The 18,880-nt window shown below is 37.6% G+C and overlaps 1 protein-coding gene across 8 annotated transcripts in view; it reads left to right on the top strand.

The window, feature by feature from the left end:
* LOC141453594 (receptor-type guanylate cyclase Gyc76C-like) overlaps nucleotides 1-18,880 on the top strand; it is a 120,645-nt gene that overhangs the window by 65,959 nt on the left and 35,806 nt on the right. For 2 of the 8 annotated variants that reach the window (XM_074126983.1, XM_074126982.1), the window contains exons 1-5: nucleotides 131-336; nucleotides 428-630; nucleotides 700-955; nucleotides 3,364-3,409; nucleotides 14,250-14,384. The exons of 2 other annotated variants lie outside the window; for them this stretch is intronic. The gene's annotated coding sequence lies outside the window, so the exon portion shown is untranslated. Of the gene's footprint in view, nucleotides 1-130; nucleotides 337-427; nucleotides 631-699; nucleotides 956-3,363; nucleotides 3,410-14,249; nucleotides 14,385-18,880 lie in introns of those variants that run through there. 4 more of the 8 variants (XM_074126985.1, XM_074126988.1, XM_074126984.1 and 1 more) reach the window with 3 other exon arrangements.

Raw genomic sequence — 18,880 nt, 5'->3', positions numbered from 1 at the left:
GACACAAGAGAGGGCAAAGGGCTGTACAAGTTGCCAGTAAGTCCAGTTCTGTTTCCAAATTAAATCTCTGAATTCAAACTTTGCAGAATAGTGGGGGAACATTAACTATCCGCCATTATTATAAACCTTTTGCTTTTATAACACTATTATAGTGAGGTTATGAATATATGTAGTACGTGAAATAGAAATGCATTTTGTGTCCAGTGTAGGATTTTAATGAAGAATATTCTTTTATTTTGCAACATGTATGCGAAAATAATATTGCAGTATCTATGATTATGTTAAACATTATAAAAAATAAATGATGGATTGTACACGTTTATGTAGCATAGAAAGGTATGTATTTTTGCATGCAAAATATATCGGCGGTGAAAAAAAAACAAAAAACGAACTTAAAATCTTACCATACTTTATTGTTTTCTGCAAGATTAAGAGGGTTTGCTGCTGCATGCATCCCAAAAGAACAAAATGTGAAGTTACGCTGTACAAAAATTCACTCACCAACACGGACGCACATCTAATCAAGAACAAAATAATATTTTATTAAATGAATGCCTCATTAATTTGTGAAGGAAGTTAAAAGTCAGAAAAAAAAGATTCTTGGATAGCACAGTTACTTCATCATTAAAGGTAGCTAAACAGATTGTTAAAAGTATAAATCATTTTTCAACTTTAGTTTTTTTTTTTTTTCGATTGCAGTTCACTCATGCTAAGGAAGAGGGCTAAATAAAATGTTATTATCCCTTGAAGATGGAATAAGACCATAACGTATGCAATGGAATCAATTAGAAACACAAAATTAAAGTGAAAAACTGTATACAGAATGAAAGCTGATCTTAAGAAAATTCAAATGACTTCAAGGCTAACTCTTAGAAATAGAAGATAGTCTAAAACTAAAATCATTCTTACAATTTAGATGATTAAAATTTGAAAATAGAACATGCCCAAAAACCAGGTATTTGTTAATATTACTATTATCAGTGATATGTTTAGAAATTTAACATTAAAAAAAAAAACAAGTGATACCCAAAAAAGTAAAATTATAATTTGATTTTCCTAACATTTTAATATAATAGAACATAAAACAAAACATTATTTGAAATTGTAAAAGAATAGTACATTTTACTGAGGCCATTCTGGATTTTGTCAATTCCATTACAGTCTCACAATATTTTTTTTTGTACATCTTCCCATTTTTAAAAAAACTGTCTAATGTATTTATTGTAATAGCCATAAGTAATTAAAATATTAATTAAAATTTTTCAAACATTGATTCAACAAACTTTAAACAAAATATCAATAACAATCTATGAATAATATTCTTAATTACTTTTTAGCTCGCCATATTTGAATCTAGAATCTCTATTCAGATTTTTTTTTTTAAAGACTTAACACTTGAAATCCATTATAGAATCATTTAATATTTTCGCAATTGTTAATAAATTCTGATATAAATTACAATAACTAAGTTAAATTTATCTACGAGGGTCGTTTGAAAAGTCCGTGCAAAGTCAGAGTGATAGCACCACTGGCGCGTATCGAGGTTATGTTTAGTTAGTAGCATCTCTTGGAAGAACACACACCAAGTTTCAGCCAGATCGGTCTATTTCTTTGTGTTTGGCATTCGTTTGAATCGAGGAAGTCGAGTGATTTTCAAAAAATGGACGAAAAAGAATTTCGTGTGTTGATTAAACACTACTTTATGAAAGGCAAAACGCCTCAGGAGACTAAAGAGAAGCTTGATAAACATTATGGTGACTCTGCACCTTCGATTAGAACAGTTTATAAGTGGTTTCAAAATTTTCGGAGTGGCCATATGGGCACAAGTGACGCTGAACGTTCTGGACGCCCTGTTCGAGGTTACTACTCCAGAAATCATTGATAAAATCCATGGATATGGTGATGGATGACAGAAGAGTGAAGGTGCGTGAGATTGCTAGTGCTGCTGTGGGCATCTCGAATGAACGGGTACATAATATTTTGCATCAACATTTGGACATGACAAAGCTATCCGCAAGATGGGTGCCGCGATTGCTCACGCTTGACCAAAAACGAAATCGTGTGAAGTGTTGCAAGGACGGTTTGCAGCTGTTCCAAAAGAATCCGCAAAACTTTAAGCGTCGTTTCGTCACTGTGGATGAAACATGGATACATCACTACACTCCTGAGACCAAAGAACAATCTAAACAATGGGTTACCAAGGGGGAATCTGCGCCAAAAAAAGGGCGAAGACCGTTCCTTCGGCCGGAAAGATTATGGCGACTGTCTTTTGGGATTCGCAAGGAATAATCCTCATCGACTATCTGGAAAAGGGTAAAACTATTACAGGTGCATATTATTCATCGTTATTGGACCGTTTTGAAAACCGAGCTGCAAGAAAAACGCCCACGATTGGCCCACAAAAAAGTCCTTTTCCATCACGACAACGCACCAGCTCACACCTCAGCAGTTGTTGCAAAATTAATGGAAATAGGGTTCCAACTCGTTTCACATCCCTCCTATTCTCCAAACTTGGCTCCCTCGGACTACTATTTGTTCCCCAATATGAAGAAATGGCTGGCGGGAAAAAGATTTTATTCAAACGAGGAGGTGATTGCAGAAACGAATGGCTATTTTTCAGACTTGGACAAATCCTATTATTCGGAAGGGATCAACAAACTAGAGCAGCGTTGGACGAAGTGTATAAGCCTAAAAGGAGACTATGTTGAAAAATAAAAAAGGTTTACCCCAAAAAATTAAGTAGTTTTTATTTTTACACCGACTTTTCAAACGACCCTCGTATATTATGCTTAAAGTAAGTCGTCTGTTTTATATGACGACATCTCTAATAAGATAGTGGTTTACATCTTATAGTGGTTTCATTTTAGTTAAATGAAATGAGGTTTTACGTTTCTATTTAAATAATTACTAAATATTATTACAATCATAAATAAAAGAAGCTATACACAATTCTTTAAAATAGGTATTTTTACTTAGAAAAATTAAAGATGAAACATCATATATGAAGGAAGACATCTCTCCTTTTGGGAGAAGGGGGGGTCGGTATGTACAATTCTCGAATTTTATTTGATGTAACTGTCCAATAGTTATGATGATGTAGCTTAACATTAAACTCCACAAATTTTTACAAAACCCTGAAGAAGATAATATATTTACCGAAACGTTGGTTTGAAGAATCAAAATTTGCTTGTGAATTTATTAACCGCACCTCAAATATTCCCCAAAATCATACTCTACTATCTCAAATTGTGTTTAACCATTTCCTATAATTTACAATTCAAATTACGGTCATGCATTTCTAATTTTACTGTAATCTTTTTTTTGTCAATTAAAGTTTAATTTAAACTTTTGTTTTGCTTGCAGGTGAGCGAACTATAACCCTGAACAGTTATCGTACAGGCTTTTTATAGTAAGTAGTTATTTTAAGATTATCTGTTTTGTTTATGACTAATCGATTATAGAAACGATAACAAATTCCAGTGCTTTCAGAATTTTAAAAGTATAGTCACATTACAAATATTTGTTGGTTTGCAAGGTTAAAATTGTTCGTCCCTCTTTTCCCACAAATTTGTGGTTTTAAAAGATTGTTTGTACCAGTTGAATTTCCGAGTAAGTTTTGTTTCCACTTTTATGGGATGTTCTGTGGTGAGATCATATGGGTCTATTTCGTCACCTACTGGGGGGGACCAGTTGAGACCGTTAACTAACTACAACACTCCCGGAATATAGGGATAAACTCTTCAGTATTCTGAAAGAAGCGCTTCTAAATAAAGAACGGAAGAATTGTTAGCAGATAACCCATCTGGATGGAATCCCTCCAACTCCTGATGAACTATTACATGCCCTAATCTTCTGTCCTGAAAGGCAGGTTTAGGTTCACTTCCAATAGTTGTTACTACTCAGGCTCTCTAGGAAACTCTAGGTAGAGCGGTGAGTCGGCAGTTACTCACATCTTGGGTTCACCCTAATACGCATCCCACAAATCAAAATGAAGCAGGTTTGCTTCTCAATCACTCCTTCGAGGCCTCATGCAACCCTTCTTATAACTTTTCTCTTAAATCAAATATTTCTTAGATGGTACCCCAAATTTGGAAAGTATTCTAAGAAGGGTAACCCTGCTAACCAAGCAGGCATTCTTGGGAGAATTCTAAGTATCAGAGAGCTGGTGGTACATTGAGATGACCACTTCTTAGTGCCAGCATTCCTCCCAGGAAAGGTAAATTCTACCCATGGTTATCCGCAGGCTTTCTATTAAAGCCCCTGGGGAAGAAAGAAGTGCCAGCATTGGGGTAACTATTCCCAACAAGCAGGGCCGAACAAGGAGGCCCTAGGCTAGTCCACTTATGAGGCCCTTTCACCTCCAATTTTTAAGTTTGTAATACATTTTTGTTTGTTTATTAGCCATATGCGTGGAGTTTCTCCTTATTTTCGGTTCAGTGATTTAGTGTTTACTGGTTTTTAAAATAGTGTAATTTTAATTTTGCTAACAATTTGAATGTAGGCCCCTCTTGATCTTGAGGCCCTAGGCTGAAGCCTAGTTAGCCTGTAGGTAAATCCGGCCTTGCCAACAAGGTCAAAACATTCGACTCCTCAGAGAGAGGGTATATATCCTGCTCCACTACCTGGTAACTAAGCAGGTTTCCTTGGATAATCATATTCTCTCAAAGACAGGATAAAACAGCCAATCTCCGATATCTTCACAACTTTTCAGGCAGTAAACATAATTCTATCAGAGCCATACAGACCTCTCATGATTTCCTCAGCCAAACCTTGGTCGCAAAATCTCCATAGACTAGCAAAGTCCCTAATTAGTGTTCTGCACTTAATGTAGTAATATTAAAACATGAATGTTTTAACTAGAGGAATTCTTAATAAATTATCAAAGAAACTAATTGTTCAAATATAGCTACATTATCAGTTTTCGAGTATTTATATAATAATACACAATGACAGATTACAGTTCAGTATAGTACAAATATTGACATAGCTGGCCAGTTGTCATTATCAGCGCCCATGTAACTAATTCCAAGACTGTAACTAAATTTAATTTAGACTTTTACATTTTTCTACTTTTATTAATTATTAATTGAATGTCCATTTCTAGGTACCGTTCACTTCTAATTACGGAGTTGTCGAGGTTGTCCACCAGTAATTACTCTCATTCTCACCTTCCTCTCTCCATGGCGAAGAGGTCCATAACTCGGTGCTTATTTCTTAGTTCCGCTTTAATTTAAACAATTTCTTAGCCAATAAATAAACTCTTAGTAAGTAACATAATAGGGACTTGCATTTCAATGAAATAGTAATTTAATGGGAAATTTGTCCCTAAATCTTGAATAAAACTAGCAAAACCACCAACCAATGAGGAAGGAGATTGTTACCAATTTCAGCCATAATTTATTGCCAAGCTTTTGGCTTTAGGTCATCTTCAGGGCTTATACTTATGAACAATTATAATTTGTTTTTTACAATTTTTGGCCATAAAGTTTGGTGTGTCTTTTGTCCTGACTTGTTTGGCTAAACAATTTGGACAGAAGGACACATTAACCTTCAATGGTTAAAGTAAAACAAACTATAATAAGTATAAGCCCTGAAGATTGGCAACAATCTTTCTCCCAATTGGGTCATTGAATCAGCCTCCAAAAAGAGATGTAAGGGAATGTAAATAAGTTTTTTTTTTTTCGTAATTCGTGATTTTTTTAAAAATTGTGTAAGTTGAAACATAGGCACTTACTGTAAGTAAAGCAGGAAGTCGTGAGTGGGTTGTAAAGTAAGAAGTTAAAGGAAGTAATAATACGTAATAAGAGAGAGAAAAAAAAATTTAGCTGATTCTTTAATCGCAGTTAAATTTCTAAGACCTGATTTAGTCCAGATGTCTAAAAATATTTTGCGAATAGCACATTCACGATCTGACATGGTGTTTATTGTCTGCTGTAGGAATTTTTTTCTTACCCCCACCACGGTTACATTCGCATCTTTTAAAATAGCGCCTATTTATTGCCAAAGTGATTTACATTTCCAGTCACTTCTTAAAACATGGATTTGGATTGACTCTTTTGAAATCTTAAAAGACTCGTTGTTTACTTTCTCTTTTATTAATAACTGTTGTAGCAAGCAAATTTGATATAAGATAAAAATATCGTGAATATGGATTAAAACTGTCCGGTAGGACAGTTGTATAAGGGTTGATCATCAAAAACTGCACGAAAAAGCGTAACGTTGAATAACACCTAACTTTGACAATTTTTTTCTCTTTTTCTATAAAAGATAAAATTCCCAAATTTTCTTTAAATTATAGGGCAAACCCTCCTTTATAACTGTAATTTTTTTGCAACAACCCAGATCTAATAGGTTTCGAGAAAAAATAGGAGAAGGCACCCAGTGGTGGACACACCATTAACGTACTCTTGTTATACTACTTTTAAGATGAGAGTAGATCGCGGGGGCCATCTTCTCTTCAATCTCCTTAGAGGATCTTACCAGGTAATGGTGGAAGAAGATAGGTGTTCTATGAGAGGGTTAAGATGAGCTACTGGTAGAGGAATGAAAATTTTAAGAAACGAGTTTTAGCAAGATCTTTAACGAAAGCGATTTTGGGGTCATTATGGATGGTGAGGTTAGATTACATAGAACGGTTTTCGTTGTATTTTTGGACTGTAAAGTCTGGGATGCGTAGGAAGTTGGAACGGTTTAGTCGATCCCCAATACTTCGATGCCGTACGAGTATAACCAAATAACAGGTATAAGAGTCTTTTGTTTTGTTTTGTAGGTTGAGTTTAGATCGTTTACAAAGTAGTCTGGCGAGAAGTTTTGTAGCGTTGGTTAGTTTCTTGTCTTTTCAGTCTACTCTGGGGGATTCCATGTCTAGGTGCAGTCCAAGGTAGCGTACTTTATCCACAGTTGGTTCAGGAGTTTAGTTGATGAAGATGGGAGGTAGGATTTTCCGTCTGAGAGTAAATACTATCTGTTTTCTTTTGGTAATGTTAGCTTTTGATTCGCCATTCGTTAAGCCAGTCCTGCAAGTTGGAATTTGGTTATTTATAATAAAATATTTAGAAAATTAATTAATAAAATAAATTAAATAGTGCCACTCTTATTATAATGTCTCTTCCCAGCATCTTTGGTGACACTCCTCCAAAACGTTTATCATTCTTATTCTCTTTTCATCAAGTAGGTGGAATAAAGGTGCAGCTTAGTAATACAAAAGAGGGAGCAGTCTCTTCTTACCAAGATGATGGGATGAAATTAGAATGTAAGAAAAGTGACAAAAGTTAATGGGGTGATTGGCGTCAAATTTATGGGCTGAAATGGAGAATGTTTAGAAAACTATTAAGTAATAATAAAAGCAGTTGTTTTCAAATAATATTGTTGGAAATAAATAATTGTGTGAAATAATGGCGGCCCCTACACTCTTGGGTCTCACATTAATGTTCGGTTTTTCTAGAACTGTACGAGGGTCGTTTGAAAAGTCCGTGCAAAAATAAAAACTACTTAATTTTTTGGGGTAAACCTTTTTTATTTTTCAACATAGTCTCCTTTTAGGCTTATACACTTCGTCCAACGCTGCTCTAGTTTGTTGATCCCTTCCGAATAATAGGATTTGTCCAAGTCTGAAAAATAGCCATTCGTTTCTGCAATCACCTCCTCGTTTGAATAAAATCTTTTTCCCGCCAGCCATTTCTTCATATTGGGGAACAAATAGTAGTCCGAGGGAGCCAAGTCTGGAGAATAGGGGGGGATGTGAAACGAGTTGGAACCCTATTTCCATTAATTTTGCGACCACAACTGCTGAGGTGTGAGCTGGTGCGTTGTCGTGATGGAAAAGGACTTTTTTTGTGGGCCAATCGTGGGCGTTTTTCTTGCAGCTCGGTTTTCAAACGGTCCAATAACGATGAATAATATGCACCTGTAATAGTTTTACCCTTTTCCAGATAGTCGATGAGGATTATTCCTTGCGAATCCCAAAAGACAGTCGCCATAATCTTTCCGGCCGAAGGAACGGTCTTCGCCTTTTTTTTTGGCGCAGATTCCCCCCTTGGTAACCCATTGTTTAGATTGTTCCTTGGTCTCAGGAGTGTAGTAATGTATCCATGTTTCATCCACAGTGACGAAACGACGCTTAAAGTCCTGCGGATTCTTCTGGAACAGCTGCAAACCGTCCTTGCAACACTTCACACGATTTCGTTTTTGGTTCAAGCGTGAACAATCGCGGCACCCATCTTGCGGATAGCTTTGTCATGTACAAATGTTGATGCAAAATATTATGTACCCGTTCATTCGAGATGCCCACAGCACTAGCAATCTCACGCACCTTCACTCTTCTGTCATCCATCACCATATCATGGATTTTATCAATGATTTCTGGAGTAGTAACCTCAACAGAGCGTCCAGAACGTTCAGCGTCACTTGTGCCCATATGGCTACTCCGAAAATTTTGAAACCACTTACAAACTGTACTAATCGAAGGTGCAGAGTCACCATAATGTTTATCAAGCTTCTCTTTAGTCTCCTGAGGCGTTTTGCCTTTCATAAAGTAGTGTTTAATCAACACACGAAATTCTTTTTCGTCCATTTTTTGAAAATCACTCGACTTCCTCAAATGTCAAACACAAAGAAATAGACCGATCTGGCTGAAACTTGGTGTGTGTTCTTCCAAGAGATGCTACTAACTAAACATAACCTCGATACGCGCCAGTGGTGCTATCTCTCTGACTTTGCACGGACTTTTCAAACGACCCTCGTATAATGTGAGAAGAATCAGGAAACAAATTTGGGGAGTTAGACCTAAAATGTACTGTCCATTGGCAAGAACTACAGCACGAGGAGTGAGTGATTGTTTTAAACCCCAAAAAAACTATACAAAAAAATTGAAATCACTTGAGATAATAAAGAATATTTTTTAGAGTAGGTGTTATTCGTAGATTGGACGAACGAGCACAGCAAACAAACCAGTAACATAACCGTAAAAGAAACAATGATTCCTAAGTGTTTTGTGGGCAAAAATATCTCTCCACCTCTCGCTCACACTAATTCTCGCTCTCTGTCTCTCTCGAAGTGGTGTGAGTAAAAGGTGAGTTAGACCCCCTCCTGCCCCTCCATACCACCCCCAGCCATTCACCATCTTTGTCTACTCCTGGTTGCCCTCTTCTAGTTCGCGTAATTTATTCAACGTGTTCCCATTGTTTATTTGAAATTATACACTAGCAGTCCATAGTTCTTAAACACTCTCTTTCGATATTACATATAATTTGAATGCCATTTATATATATTTATATATATATACCTTAATTAATATGCAAAAAAAAATAAGTCTTTGTTTGACTGCCTATCCCAATATTTCCAGGAGTGTACTTTAAGGAAAATCACAATAACAAATATCTTGAAGCTCTTGGGAGAAGGGATAAGCGTTTATATTAATTTCTCTTATCCAGCTTAAGAGAATATTTATTGCTATTGTGTTGTAGTTTTCCCATTTTGAGTTTCCTTTTTGGAAATACACGTTTTGTGGCCCCAATTTCGAAAAATTAAGTGGTGCATCCAGGAGACTTGGCAATAAATTAATTTTTGGTGAATATACTCTTGAATTATCTACTGAGGAATTATTAAATGTTCCTAGAGCTCTAAAACACCAGATTATGCAAGAAGGTGGACTAATCCCTTTATCTAAATTCTGCTTTGAACTCTTTCTCCAGCAACATCTTAAATGTTCTTGAAATTAAAAATTTGTTTAAAAAAAAGAAAAAAATATTGCTGTCGAAGGAAAGGTGACGTCACAGAAACTCTGTGACTCAAACTGTGTTCTCTCTGGGAAAGAGTTCGAAGCAAGCTTAGAGGGTGGGACAATTGCCCAAGATCAGATAAACTTCCTCTTTTAACTTCTATCCAGCAAAAGTTATGGAATTTAAACCCCCTGCTTTTTCTGTAATTTCTCACTTTCTGTGTAAAGTAAACCTTTTTCTTTTTACAGACGGAGCTTAACGACCAAGTACTGATCAGGTATCGTGGACAAATGCGGGAAGCACATACTTTATTATTAGCATTAAAAAAATAAAAAATATAGTAGCTATACACGGGATTCGAACTGGGGTTCTTCCATTTAGATAGATAGATTAAACTAGGGCGGCCTCAAAGCCTACTCCACTGCGACCCCTTTGGATCTATTGTGGCTCCCCTCACTCTAAAGCTCGCCCTCCAGACCTGTCCTTTTGATCAGACTCCTAATTCTGGAAAGTGGCTCCTGGGTAAAGCTCACAGGCCTTGGTTTTTTCCTCCCCGAGAAGTAACATCCTTAGCTAGGACAAGCCCCTCACACTGACACAACACGTGCAGTGCCGTTTCCTCCTCCTCCTCCTCCTCCTGACAGAACCTGCAAAGGCTATCAACTGCCAGGCGCCCATGCGCTGCATGTGTTTCCTGAGCCAGAAGTGGCCCAGTTAATAGGCCTACAATCATCCTGATAGCCCCACGCAGGCCTTGACGGATTAATTCTGCAGTCAGCCTCGGCGAATAGCCTTTAATGAACTCCTTCGCCTGTCTCTGCCCAGTGTGGCAAGCCATCACTCTTGAGACCTACTCTGCACCCATAAGTTAATGGCCGCAGACTTCACACACTTCGGAACCCCAAAACAGGGCTCCGGGCCAACGAAGTATCCCGCAGAGCCTTCCCGGGATCTTCCACTAAAAAAAGCCACGCTTCATACCACCTCATCAACAACCCGCCTCAAATTTTGGTTAGACATTTTAATATTAATATGACAAACACGTTAGAACGATGACACATCAGATAAGACCTCCCTATCCCTTGAAAATTCTGCATAAATTAAAAATTGTCTGCTAAAATGTAATGGACTTGCAAGAACATGAATCTTAACTTACCTGTTGCACTTTTGATGATTTTGTGGAAAAGCTAATTGCCAAGGGGGCTTAATGTGTCTGGTTTCGGCGATTATGACGTAAGATGTGTGACCATATGTTCACAGACAGATATCCAATGTCTCCCAAGCTTACTTGCTGGAAATGTTTGGCATTTTTGGACACACGGATGTCTCAAAACGGATGTACTAACTAATTGATACATTGACAAGGCAATCCATCTCTGGGGTCGTCGTGTCCTTCTCCAAAATGTCTGTTAGCACTCTGTTGCAGAAGTCTACAGTACATCCTGATGAAATATCAGCTACATTTTTTGCCGTTATGCAAATAAAGGCATTTCTTTTAGATTTTTAAAAGTTAGATTTGCCATAGGTTTATCTCGATAACATCTAAGATTTTGAACGAGTTTAAACTCATGAAGGTTACTATTTCTTTTTATCCTTTAAAAATATGTTATTTAACCTTAACAATTCCCAATTAGCCTTCATGAATATGCATGCACAGAGTATTATAAATACCCACCCCCCACCTTGCCGCCCAACAAACACATATTTATAGCTGGACGATTTGTTAAATCAGCTGTAAAGAGAACTGGGTCACCTAAATACATTTGTGTTAGCACGATCTGAGCTCTTTGTTTGTTATTTTACATCGCGCTCTCTCTCTCACTCATTCGGCAATAAATTGAGATCAGTGGCGCTACTGCTGTTAGTTGTTTAAAAGAATGCATGTAAACATGTGTTGGCGCCAAAACTAATGGCGGGAATCCACTCTGTGCGCACTTCTCAAGTACACAGTTGCTGCTGCATACGTGGCTATGAACATGTACGAGTAATTCCTTCCCAATGTTACCTTAATAAAACAGATCTTGTCAATTTATAAAAAGTCTAAATGCCAAAACTTCAACACACGAGATTAACTGTAATCCAAGTCATTGCAGTTAAATTGATCATGTACTTTTATCTGCTCCTGATTACCAAGTTGATTAGTATCAGGAGCAAAAAAAAAGTGACAGAATTAAAGCTCTTGACAATGTTAGCGCTCGCCTATGTTTGATTGCCATTCGCAATTTACATTTTTGGTCTTTTACAACATTTATTTGTTACATTTTCTTAGGATAACTATTTTGAAGACAGTTTTGGGGGGGGGAGGCAAGTAATGGCTACCGTTTAAGCTATCTCCAGTGGTAACACTCCAAAATATTGGATGGTCAGTCACTCTCTTCACTTGAGAGGAGATCACGAGGCCACTGTCTTTTAAGACGTCTTGTCGGGGATATCAGGAAGAGTTCTTCAAGAAAGATTTTGAGCTAGAGGATTTATATGAGATTGCAGGCTGAAGTGGAGTTTTCTGTATCTTGTTTTAGCAACTTGTGTGACAAAAGGAATGTTAAGGTCAGTGTGTATAGTCAGGTTGGAGACATAAAATGGAGCGTTTACGATAGTTCGAAGTATTTTAGATTGTAGCGATTGAATCCTTTGGGGATTGGAGCGTTTGGTTGAACCCCACAGCTCTATTCCATACGTCCAATTGGGTTTTAAGATAGAAGTATAAATTAGTCTTTTGTGGTCCAGAGAGAGTTTTGATCTGTCGTCTAAGAGTCTTTTAAGTAGTCGATAGCGTCAGTTTAGTTCTGTTCTTTTAAGTCTAGTGTGTGTGTTCCAAGATAGTCTTCGGTCTAAGTAAAGCCCAGGGTAGCGGGCAACGATTACTATTGGTAGAGGTGTTAGGTTATAGATGACTGGAGGAAGAGTAATGCACCGAAGAGTGAAGGTGATATCTTGAGACTTGCTTTCATTAAGTTTAAGTGGTTCAAGAGATGGACTACAAATTTGAAGAAAAATCAGTTGTGCAAAAGTTCCTGTCTAAGCATTTCTTTTTTGGCGATTTTCGCGAAGTAATTTTATGATTACGAAAATTGCGATAAAAATAAGTCGTGACGTTTGATTTTTTTTAAATCTGAGGAAAGCAATAAATCAATTTTTTTGATCTAATTTAACTGCATCCGCATTTAACTTCTTTCTTTTTCCCAATGACGTTGCGTGCTACATAATCATTTCAGTTTGTATTTATATGTTCCTCTATAAATTATATTTTATTTCCTTGTATAACAATATAATATATATACAAACATATATATTAAAGAATATATATCTTATGGACAGAATTTATTAGTTTACATTTAGGAGTTTAGAATGTTTTTTCTTTTTTGTTCGAAACGTTATCTTGGTCATACAGGATTCCCGTGGGTAGAGCGTTGTTCAACGTCTGCGCATGTTGGTTTTTGAAATCATTCTTATATATACTTGATTCCCAATCAAACTCATGTTCTGTGAAGGTTCCCGGATAGAGTTAGCGATGGGTTTTAATGAGGGATATTGCCCTTCATGACCAAACGGATCTATAGGTTACCTCTGGTGTCAGATGCGACCTGTCACTCCCTGCGCCAAACGTCCCTTCCTTTGTTCCCAAGACATTCAGAAGAAGACTACTTATATTCCCTTTATATCGATGTCAGCTGTCCAGGCTTTCCAAGGAAGTCCCAAGAACAGAGCGAAGGGATAAACGTTTCCAGTTTTACAACATGCCCCGCGCAAACAAGGCTTCCGGGACGACTCCATCCCGAATTAAGAGGCACATAATCTCCGAGGAAGTTGTTGAAAGAGGGAAGCTAACAGTTTAGGATAACTATTCCCTGATATTCAAAGCACTTCATTCAAAACAGCGCCCCCCAGATCTCAAAAAAGATATCATTCAAAATGTTGAATTTTGTAGGTTCTAGATAGGTTTTGCTCCTTACCTGTATGTTGGAACATCAAGAAGAGAAAAGTAATTGACATTTAGAGAACATCACTTCCTGGCACAAGAAAGGAGAAAAATTCGGCAGATAAGGGTAACTGTTCCTGGTGCCAAAACATCTGTTCCAACAGCTGCCCGCATGGACATGCTCCTGTGCATCTAGTGACCATACAGACTCTCTAGGGAGGTTCTAAGAAGAGCTAGAAGCCGCCGGTGTCGTTTTCCTGAGGCCTCCACAGTTTCCAATTGTGAGCCCCCCCCCCCCCAAGGGTTCTATAGTGTCCCCACTAAAAGTAAGATGAGAACCATTTACAGAGATTAAGAATTTGGATGGTTCCTCTTAGGGTACAGACCTCTCTCATACTTTGTAACCACCCAGGCCTCCTTAGGATTTCCCAAGTACCAATTAGGCACAACCAAGAAGCTGAGAAGAGTGGTCTGCCCATGTCAGACGTTTCTATGTGGCACATGTTTCTCTAACCAGATTTTCACTTCTAAACCCTTTTAAAAATAAATTATAATGGAAAATTAATCATATATTAAAATGATCTATTATTGATTTATAAATCTATTTCTAGCCAAGCCTAAACCAATTAATACACGGTCAGCAGTTATTTGGAAATTCCGTTGCAAAATGAAAGCTAAGAAAAGCCAGTGGTTACTTGATATGGATGTTGGAGTTATTGTCGACAGAATATGAAAACATTGAACAGGTAGCTCTCTTATTTCTTTATTTTCCATTTTTTGGGAGCTACGCAAATACTTGAATAAATTCATTACGAATTTTGAAGATGCTACTTCGTGATGAGTGGAGTAATTTAATTGTTGACTCATCTGCTAGTAATTTATCGCAGACCCAACCAACTATTTAGATCACTTCTAGTAAAATTCATTATTTTTAATTAGATTATAATAATTGGGAGTAAACGGAAGTCGTGTGAGTGTTCATTGTCAAAGTGAAAGTTGAGATTCATTTCGAACACTCTTGACAGCAGTTGGTAATACCAAGTATTTATCCAAGTAAGTTGTTACGACTGGTGCAAGTATGCAATAACTTCCGTTCGACATTCTTAGAAAGAGCGATCACATTAAAAACAGTTTTATTTCTTTGTATGTATTATTTGGATGTACTGTTGAATACATTAATAATTAAATAAATATATCAGGAGCGAACATTCATATGACGGTTTTACCAAAATTTATGTACATAATTAAATTTTCTTGACATTTTGGATTTTGTACATAACGGAGAGTTTACCTTCAATATCATACCTGTTCACTATAATTAAATTATCTCGCTGAAGTATGACGTCACAACTTCCCCAGTGCCCCACCAACGTCAATATTTATCTTAGAAAAAGTTTCAAGAAGTAATTGGCTCTCATACGTCATATCCGAGTAGAGATGAAACCCTCGTTAGTTAGTTACTGCGTAATTTGAGTGCTTCATTGTCACAACACGTACATACTTTTTTTTGCGACATCTTTCTTTTCACCTTGCTGTTTCATCCTAGAAACGCTGCTACGCTTTATCTTGAGAGGTAGGTAACGGAGTTGAAAGGGGTTGTGCAGCCAGTCGCTGACTTAGCCAGTGCATCAACGAACTCGTTGATTCCCCTTGTCATTACAGTGACTGGGAACTCACTGATAATTCCCATCTAATAGGTCAAGCCACGCGGGGTGCAGGACTTTACGAACTAGTCTTCTTTTTTTGCGACATGGTCTCTTCTGGGACTCAATGTGATTGGCAGGCCACTTACTTCCATTGCGGGGTGCAGGATTTTACGAACTAGTCTTCTTTTGCGACATGATCTCAATGTGCCGAGCAAAGTCTCGAGCCGCATCCTAACGATTGCCCGAATTGGGAGGCCATTTACTTTCACCTCCTGACAGTTTCTGCACAAAACCTTTTGGTTAATCACTTAATTCTTGAAAAGAGAAGAGGCTTATCGCGGACTTCATAGCTCTAGTAGAATAAACTTGGCCGTTTCGCAAGCTCCTAGAACTTCTCACCAGTCGAGAGAAGAGTAGTGCTTTTAAAGCCCAAAAGCTAGTAACGGCTTCCCAAAAATCTTTCACCCTCCAATTCAGCCCTAATCATCCCTGACTAGTGACCTAACTCTAAATAGCTTTCGGCTAACTCCAGCCCCAGCTAACACCTAGTGACATCACCAAATTTACGAAAGTGAAAGATTAAGTTGAACATGTTGAGAGCAGCTATTTCTCATCTCAACAGATGTTAGTAAGAGTTAAGACGTTGAGGAATCGCAGTGCAAAGAAGTCGTGTGGTTCCCCAGAATTTTAATTGAAGTTTTCTGACAGCTAAAAGTTCTGCCGAAGCTACATCTATTGGGGTATTTTATTAGTTACCATAAAGCGAAGTAACTATTATGAAGTAAGCTGAAAAAGCTGCTCATAAAAAAAGGCATGCACTCTTTCAAATAATAGTTGACATTTCACCAGTTTTATTGTTACATGTCACAGCTGGTATGGACCCCGAGGGCTTTGTGGTAGATTTAATCAAATAAACACGCCGTGATGTAAGGAGGTTTCATATTATGTAAAAGGGGAAAAAGAGAATTCGAATTGAATGGTCTACTGACGTGTGTCACGTGACCTCCGTCAGCTACAATCACACAAAAAGTTCCAGCACCTCCCCGCGGTACCCTGACCCAAGTTAGGATTAGAATAATCTGGTGCCTAACTTACACGACTTCTCTTACTACTCAATCCGGTTTCTTCAAACTGCAAATCTTATAAAACATCGTTGAGAACAGTTGGTTGAACCGTACATTATTTTAAAAGTAAAGTAAGTAAAGTAAAGTAATTACCTATTTTTCAGACATGCTTTACGTCCAACTACCAAATTAGGTGTCGTGGACGGAGGCGACTAGCTTACTTTACTGTAAATTTCTTTTATTAATTGTTAAATAAAATCCAAGGCCTAAGACCGGGAATACCACAATACATATTAGCTTCACAGGTCTCGCCTCTAACCGCTCGGCTACCGTGGTGCCTCATTATTTTAAAATAAATACTTTAAAGGAGGAAAACACGCCCCTTTTCCTGGAAAGCCAAGTTTCCAGAAAATCATAGAAATCATTTACGTGAAAATCTCACGTTATTAAAGTGTTATTTTCGGTGGAGTAATTTTCTAAAAAATTCAGAAATTTGTGTGGAAAAATATAACCCATCGAAAGATTATTTGAGTGACAGGATCGTACTGAAGAGGGAAGTATCCATCCGCATTTCCTGGGAGAAGTTGTAGATCTACATGTGAGCGATTGATGAAACTTGCATTTAGGGGATTTCAAAATGGTTTTTGGTAGGTTTATAAAAGGTGAACTTGAGCTAGGGTACCACTTTTAACGAATCCGGCTATACGCTCCTGTCTGTAAAGATAATTAAATGCAGTGGAGATCTATTGGGTCATGTTACTTCCCTGTCACCGCTTCATTTTTTGCGGGGCCCTTTGGATCGCGGTGGAGCAGGCTTTCTAACCAAAGCTCAGCGAAACCAAACTGACCACCTCACCAGATCCAAAGTGGAGAGCCAGCCCGTTCCGTGGCGGTATCCTTCCAAAATAGTGGCCTAGAATTTGCCACTAGGGCAGAGTTAAGAGTAGACCAGGATGCCCCCATACAATCTTCTCAAACAAGTCCTTACTAGCAGCTATTCGTGACACCACTGTAAAGATACGTAGAAAGGTACAGGTCTAGTCAGATCTACGAGTAGTAAACAATATTATTGTTTCTTTTGTTTTATTGCGTGTTAAAACACCATTCTGATGACGTCACTATGATCTGGTTTGATGATACAATCATGACTCAGTGAACAGTGAAAACTAATCAATTGTTTTCTAAAACTGTAACAACGTAATGATTATTTTCGAAAAATGATCTGAAATTTATTTACGTTCATTTATTTAAATGCCACAAAAAATAAATAGATAAATGATAATAGTTCTATTCGGAAGTTGCTTTCAAATTTTAATTAAACAGAAGTTTTTGGGAAGATTTTATTCAAAGAATAAATAAGAACTTTTTTAAAAAAAGAATGGGGCAATGAACTTCCCCTATGCCAAGAATGATTTATCAGAAGAATGACGCATGCAGCTTTCCGGCTTTAAAAGAGAAGAATGTCGGAGTGCATAATGCTAGTACCCTTTTCCTAGAAATGCTGCGTTGATTGGACCGAATCCGTTATACTGGAAGTGGACGTTCTGGAGTACAACTAGAAGATCGGCTGCTAAGACTTCAAAGGAGAGGTGATCAGCTGCTTCTGTTCGAAGTGATTGATCATAACTTTGTGGGAAAAAACATCATACAGCATCTTTCAATCTTCATTGTTGCAGGTCATGTTTGAAGGCTTGCGTTACATATCTTCGGAAGGCTGGTAGTGTCAAGGAAGTCATTAATAGTGAGAAGTTCCGTTGAACGAGAAGATTTGGTAGAGAAATTGAGCAAGTTCCTCCGGGATGAAAATTTCAATTCGGAATTTGCTCCTCGAGATCATAGAGGTGTTACAGTCTAGGATGTATCAGACCCAGGGTATCTTAGAATTGGTTTAATCTCTCTGGCCAGTAGAACTCATTCTGGGTTCTGGGTGCTGTAAGGATGCTGTTTGGGTGCCAATCCTACAATGATATGATTTCACATCAAAAAAAAATTATAGATCACTTTTTTTTTTCACTTTATATGTATATTTACAACTGCATCAAGTAAATTTGATCTTACTGGTTCAGTTCTCTTGTAATGTCATGGTTAGAGCAATCACCCACTGGTGAAACTCTTTCACAGTGATTTAATCACAGTAATAGATCTCTAGGCCACTTCCGCTTCAAACGACGAGAAGGATTGTAGGGAAGATGAGGAGAGGAGAGTTGTTGTACAAGAGGATTAGCTGGAGAGCTAGGAGGAGGCTGTGAAATTTGCGGTAGCGAGACTTTATTAGGTTAGTGACGAAAGGGACAGTAAAGGTACAGTGTGTATGGTAAGGTTAGAGATGTAGTATGGAGCATTCAGGATTTTCCGTAGGATTTTAGACTGTAGTGTCTGCAGGCGTTTTGGAGTTAGAAGGTTTGGTTGAGCCCCACACTTCTGCTCCGTATGTCCATATGGGTCTTAACAGTGTCTTGTAAATTGTCAGTTTGTGATTCAAGTCGAGTTTGGATCTGCGGTCAAGTAGTCTAGTAAGTAGCTTGAAGAGTC

Source organism: Rhodnius prolixus, unplaced genomic scaffold (genome assembly GCF_049639745.1).
Source record: "Rhodnius prolixus isolate KJV_2025 unplaced genomic scaffold, Rpr scaffold_3, whole genome shotgun sequence".
Classification (NCBI taxonomy): Eukaryota; Metazoa; Arthropoda; class Insecta; order Hemiptera; family Reduviidae; genus Rhodnius; species Rhodnius prolixus.
Note: the sequence above shows the minus strand (reverse complement) of the source record. Positions and strands in the feature narration are given on the sequence as shown.